General features: G+C 46.8%; 1 protein-coding gene across 2 annotated transcripts in view; it reads right to left on the reverse strand.

Moving 5' to 3' along the window:
* PLAGL1 (PLAG1 like zinc finger 1) overlaps positions 1 to 6,192 on the reverse strand; it is a 109,662-nt gene extending 103,470 nt beyond the window's left edge. For both annotated transcript variants that reach the window (XM_041743844.1, XM_041743838.1), the window contains exon 1: positions 5,414 to 6,192. The gene's annotated coding sequence lies outside the window, so the exon portion shown is untranslated. The remainder of the gene's footprint in view (positions 1 to 5,413) is intronic.
* Between the last annotated feature and the right edge of the window lie 254 nt (positions 6,193 to 6,446).

The following is a 6,446-nucleotide window of genomic DNA, read 5'->3' on the forward strand; positions in this document are numbered from 1 at the left end:
CACTTGCCAAGACACAAGGTATTCAGCAGAGAAGGAAGCTCGCCAAGTGCTTAGTTTAACACTTTCATTTTACATATAAGGAAGCAGATTCAAAGGTCACAAAGCCAAGAACAGAAGCACGCGAATCACAACCCACCATCTCCTGCTGGGTTCACTGTACAAAACCACATGGCCTCAGCATTCTTTAATGTGAGGGGTTGTGTTTATATGGATTGAGAGTTGTATGGTTTAAATACAATTACCTTTGTCCCCAAACCTTGCTCCTTAGGATCCCTCTTTCTCCTGCATCCTTCTCTCCCAGGACCTCCACCTACTCTGAAGCCTGCAATCCTCTCTCCTCACTGCAGGCTGGGTTCTCTAGTCTCTTCTATCTGAGACCCTCTGGCTGGTGCATCCCCACTCTGCCCAGAACTCTGTTCTTCACATTCATCCTTAGCAAAGTCCTAAGGCTCCAAGGAGAGAAATGTGACCTGCTCGTCTCCAGATACAGAACCACAGTTGCCAGAGAGATAAATCATGAGTACAGGTGACTTTAGGAAAGCCAAAGTTACATTTTGATGATTAATGGTAACAAGGCCAAAGAGAAAAAAAACCTGATCCCCCTGAACAATTATATAACCAATGTCTTGATTTGGATTCTGTATTCACAGAGATAGATTCATGTTCCAAATAAATGGTAGCCCTATAATTTGGGCTAAAATGCAACATATGAAAGTTCTTATAATAGTAGCACTCTTGCTTCTGAAAGCAGATATACTTTTTCATAATGATACAGCAGCAGCTCAACTTATAAAACATACAGAAGTAAATCAGAGGAGTTGAAGCAGCAGCACGTAAAAGAGATTTCACTTTACTTTTCCCTCACTCCTTCTAACCCACGTCCACTCTTGGGCATCCCTTGGGCTCCAGAGAATCAGTGTGAACAACTTAATATATTTTTTTATATATTGGTAAATATATTTACCAAGCAACGTCAACACCTATACAAAGTACATAACATTTTGCACATTGCAAATTGATAATAACGGCAGTGTTCTATTTACCTCTTGCTTGCTAAAAAACTTTCTACTCTTATTTTTCTCAAACATTAACAAATTATAAATATCTTGTTCTGTATCAGATAATATGTGGATTAAACAATTTTTCTTCTGATCACAGACCCACCCCATCCGTGTCCCCAGCCAAGGGCTCTCCAAGGGCTGTTCCATCAGTGGTAAGAGGGATACAAGCCCAATACCAACTTCATGCAGGCACACTGCTCACAATGCTCCAGAGAACTGCCCTGGGTGCCACCTTCCAATGTACCTCCAAATTCCAAACCTTCAAGCTGCTAAAGACACTATATTCCCTTTGATTCTCTTGCTTTATGACACAGAAATTAGCTTCATCAGTTTCATTTCTGGGCCCCCTCCTCCCAAACTCAGTCTAAGTAATTGGGCCCCTGGGGTCAGGGGCTGTTGTGTGTGTGTATGGGGGGGGTGCCATAGGCCATCCCATTTCTTCCACACCACCTACCTCCATTTCTCTTACCTCTAGATGTTGCTAGATGTTGCTCCTATCTTCCTTTAACCTAGTCTTCAGGTTTGTGGACTTGTGCAAATTGATGGCCAATTCAGAACCTATTGAGTATTATAGTTGTGCCTTCAGCTAGGTCTCAATTTAAGTTTTGGCTCAGTCAATACTTGGTTATCTCTAATTAGAGTGACTCAAAATTCATACACATACTGAAGTTAGAATTGGTGTAGTTGCCAAAATAGTCCTCAAAAGTAAATTTTCACATACTAGAATCTCTCCTAAGAAAAATGACCTCCAATTTAAGAGAGATTGTCATAACTAAATCAAAATCATGAATACCTGACAGGTAGTTGACAAATCTAGGCAAAGACTGGTCATCTGGGAGTCCAGGAAAGGGAGACCATTGCAGTCAATGCATCTCTACCACTGCAAAGGAGAGCCGAGCCGAGCCGAGCCGCTGGTTCCCTAACTGGCGAAGGGTGGATCACAGGCTTCGGTGGTTTCATGACACTATCCCGGAGATCAATCAACTCTTCTGTTCTCTCAACAAGTAGCCCTCCAGCCTTTAACTAGTTTCCTCTGCCATAACGTGAACGCCTAAGCCTGCTTCAAAAAAGCAAATCGTCCTGCAAGTCACTTTCATCTTTCAGATGTAAATTAATAATCTAAAAATGGGATGCTTTAGACAGATTCTGATTTGTTTACTTAGTGTGACTCAGACCCCACAGGTCCAGCTAAAATCTGGGCAGAATTCAAGGGCCTTTGTGTCTGATAACAAAGGTCCCAAAGTCCTCTCCAGACACCTCCCCTCTACTTTCCTTTCCTAGGGATCCTATGACTTCTTGATGTCTAAACTCCTCTCCAAGAATAGGGAAGAATCATTTATACTTTGTTAAATGCTCTTCACAGCCCCAATCCAAACTTCCTCTTAGGTGTTTTCAATATACCTAGCAAATGTATTCAACAGATAATGCCTATCATAACTAATCGTTAAATCTGTTAAGACACCTGGTGAATTTCAGGGAGCCTTGTAATTGGTAGAGGAACCTTTGCCTTCCACCGGGATTCTCCCATAGAGGCTGCCCAGCAAATAAACCTGCTTTAGTCTTTCGGGACACCGGTGACTAGTTGTGGGGGATGAGCCTCAAGGTCCCAGTTATCTGTACTCTTACTCCTTCAGCTATCCCTAATGCCACCCACTGTTCCTGCATCCTCAGGTGACCAGAGTTTGAAATGTCATTCTGACCCCTGCAGGGAGGCTACAGTCCTCCAGGAAGCTTTCTCAAACCTTTTGAGAGCACTCTGGTCCCCTCCTTTTGGGAGATGGTGCTATACCAGTTTGCTATTTACGTTCACCCCACTGCTCATTTCTTCACTGCTTCTTGGACTGTTGATTTTTATAGGGTCACCCACAGCACCCAACACTATCCTAGGCATGTATGTTTTTGATTGCTTGAGATGGTGAAAATGCTAAACTGAGTGTTATAAAGTTGATAATCCTTTGCATGTAAAAAGAGAAAGATGATCCATGAAGGAAGGTTAAAGGCACACCTTCAATAAGTAAAAAAGAAAAATGAACCAAAGCTGGGGGTTACTCTCCAAAACATTCTCTTTTTTATGCTTTTCTGCATCCTTGTTTTACATCGAAGAGATTCTTGGTCATACTTTTCCATTGCAAATTACCAATTAACATTCTAATTAAAATCAGACCCACATCCATAAGGTCTCTACATAGCCATGATCTATGAGCCATGATCCCTTCCCCCCACCTCTCCAGGAACCAGACATGTGTGACAGGGGATGTGCAAGGAAATATTTTTGCACCAGAACCACCAGCTGCAGATGAAAGCAGTTAAGTCGCTGAGCAATAAGGCTACTTTTCTAGTAATATTACAACACATTACTGGAAGTTGGAGAGAGGGGCTCCCCCTTTTAGAGCCCTTCCATATAGGACTTCCTTACTGCTTTTCCACGGTCTCCCTCTCCCAATCCCATCCATAAGCTTAAGAAAAATATAAATTTTCATAGACATCAACAATGAACAATGAGAAGTGGAGAGTCACCGGGTGTTGGTGTTAGTGGGGTAGTTGTAACAGACACCCACAATTATAGCCTTTGCTCCTTTAAACCCCAGGGAGGGGTGACTCTGGCCATAACCCCATCAGCAACAGTGTGGAACCAGGGAAATAGACACAAAATTGCAAAAGATGGAGCTTCTCCCTTCAGTTCAGCTGCCCTTTTACCTAGATGACTTTTGCAAACCAGCCTGGCCCAACTCCAACTGGAAAAGGAGGACAGAGCTATCTGCCCAGCTCACTGGTGCTTCCACTAGGATCAAGTGAGGGGAGATAAGAACAGCAAGAGCAGAGGCCATTGCTGATTGAGGCCTTATCACAGCCAGGTGCCTCCTAAGCATCATAGCTGTTAATCCTCACAAGTCTCCTGTAGATCACATTATCCTCATTTTACAAATGAGCAGACACAGGTAGTTAAAGTCACCAGCCAAACTCAGAACTGTTGAGTCTTATGCTTTAACTCCTACATCATACTGCCTCCCTCTATGTTTTGAAATAACTTTGAAAACTAAGAGTCCATACATATCTAATGGAGGCCTGAAGACGCTGGTGGCCAGGTTTGATTTACCTATTTCTTTTGTACTCTTCCCTCCCAACAAGTACTCCCCTCCCCACCACCAGTTCTATCAAAGTCCTTTCTCTTCTAGACCTCCTCCTCCTAATTATTCTTTTTATTCCTCTTGCAGCTTTCCTTTTTATGCTCTCTCCTCTACTAAACCATTTTAAGCTTTCCTAATGAACACAGCGAGAATTTACCCCACAAAAAAAGCACATTTTTGAAAGTACATATAACTAAGAGACTTTAGTCTGAATATTATTTTTAAGTGGAGCTAAATATTTATTAAGAATGCAGGACCCATTAAAAAGTTGTGTGTGTGTGTGTGTGTGTTTTAAATTCCTTTCTTGGATTAACTTTAGACACAGCTGAGACTTTTACAGAGATAAAACGATAGAAAGCCTAGTCAATTTTAAAGAGAGTCATCATGAAACCAAAAGTCATTTCTACTTTAGATTGTCAGCATATGATTACACTAGAATTTCATCAGATTGAAAAATAAGAACACAGATTTGACTACCCATAGAATCCTCACTTCTCAAAGCTTTTACAGAAGGGTGCTGTTTACCCAGCTCCAGTGTCACTTCTTACTCGTGCCCTTCCCCTGAGGCTGATGGGGCTGCCCTCTCTCCTGGGCCACACTTTGCTCATTCTATACCTTTATTATTATTATCTTAACCCGGTTATATTGTGGCCTGTTTTACACATTAGTCTCCTACACTAGCAAGAGATAGCTAGAACAAAAAACAGCATTTTATTCATCTTTGTGTTTTTCTAAAATGCCTGGCACATCAAGATTCTCCACATAGATTTGTTGAGTAATGGAACCAAAATTCACATCTAGCAGGGAAACATGCAGCCTTTAGCCTAACTGGGGCTACCACAGGGCAGGGCACATTGGCAATTACTGGCTGGCTCTTGATTTGCCTAGATGAAAATAATCTAAAGCCTCTGGTTTTTTAGAAGAGGAAATAAATACACGTGGTGCATTTTTCAGGCCATCACCCAGAGATGGGGCAGGCTGGAGCTTGCTTGCATTTCTTCCAGGTGATTCTGATTTTCTGAGTTACAGTTTACACCAACACTGTTAGAGATAAGACAACCTGAAAACGCCCCCTCTCCCCAGCGGGATAATGCTCCCATCCCCCTCCCACTTAATCCAAACATCACTTCCAGAACCAAAGCATGTGTCCTTTGTTGCCACCAGACCAGAACTTCGGATCATTATTCTGATTCCTCGCTTTTCAACACTTTGTTCGTTCTATACCTTTATCATCCTAACCGGGCAGTTATCTTAACCAGGCTACAGGTTACTTGCTTTACAGGTGAGGCACCACCGTGCTTAAGTCTCGTCCAGTGGTCACACCGAGTAGAACCCAGTTCCTCCACTTCCTAATTCCTGACCAAGCGCCCACAGCAAAATCCCTGGCGAAGCTTTTGCAACAGCAGCACAGGCCGGAGCTTCCACCCCATCGCTTCTGGTTCAGGGTCTCTGAGGTGGGCCCAAAGGTCGTACTTTGAAAACCTCTCCAGGCGCCCCCGGGAGGTGCCTCGGGTCAGGCAGCCCCGCAGCGGCCCACACAGCCGCGCGCTCTGCGCGTTCCCCGAGCAGCTCACGGTTATTTCTGTCTCATTCAAAGGGGCCGGGCAGACGCTCGATGACACCGCGGCGGGGTAGGTGCGGTCGGCAGTGGTCGCCCCTTTTTCTCGGCAGGAGGACAGGCCTCTGTGCACCTCTTCACACTTAGTAGGCGAGGCCGGCACGGAGGGGTCACCGTCCCCGGCTGCGCCCGCCCCCAGCACGCGCCGCGAGGCAGGTGCAGAGGCCGCCCTCGCCCCCGGGCCCGGCCAGGCCCTTTTCTCGCGAACTGGGGGGCTCCCCCGCGGCCACTCCGCCGTTCTCTTCCCATCAACTCGGTGCCTCGGGGGACAAGCGACGGTTGGGCTTGAGAGTCTCACGTTTGGGGAGGTTGAGAAATTTCCCTGCGGTGGACGCCGACGTGCCCGCACCCCCCGCGCCCGGCCTCGGCGCGCCCCCGCCCGGGCGCCGCGGGATGGGCGGGAGGTGGCGGCCCCTCGGCTCCCGCGTCACCGGCCCCGCCCCGCCCCGCCCCGGAGAAAGGGGAAGCGCGCCCCGAGCCGCACGGGGGCGCCGCCGGCGGCCAGCGAGCCCCGCAGCACGCGGACGGCCGGGCCCTCGGCCTCCCGCCTCCCGCCTCCCGCACCTGCAGCCCCGCGGCCGCCGCCCGCGTGCACCTGCGCGCCCCGCCCCCCCCCCGCGCGCGCCTCACCTTCCAGCC

This window comes from Vulpes lagopus, chromosome 2 (assembly GCF_018345385.1).
Source record: "Vulpes lagopus strain Blue_001 chromosome 2, ASM1834538v1, whole genome shotgun sequence".
Lineage (NCBI taxonomy): Eukaryota > Metazoa > Chordata > Mammalia > Carnivora > Canidae > Vulpes > Vulpes lagopus.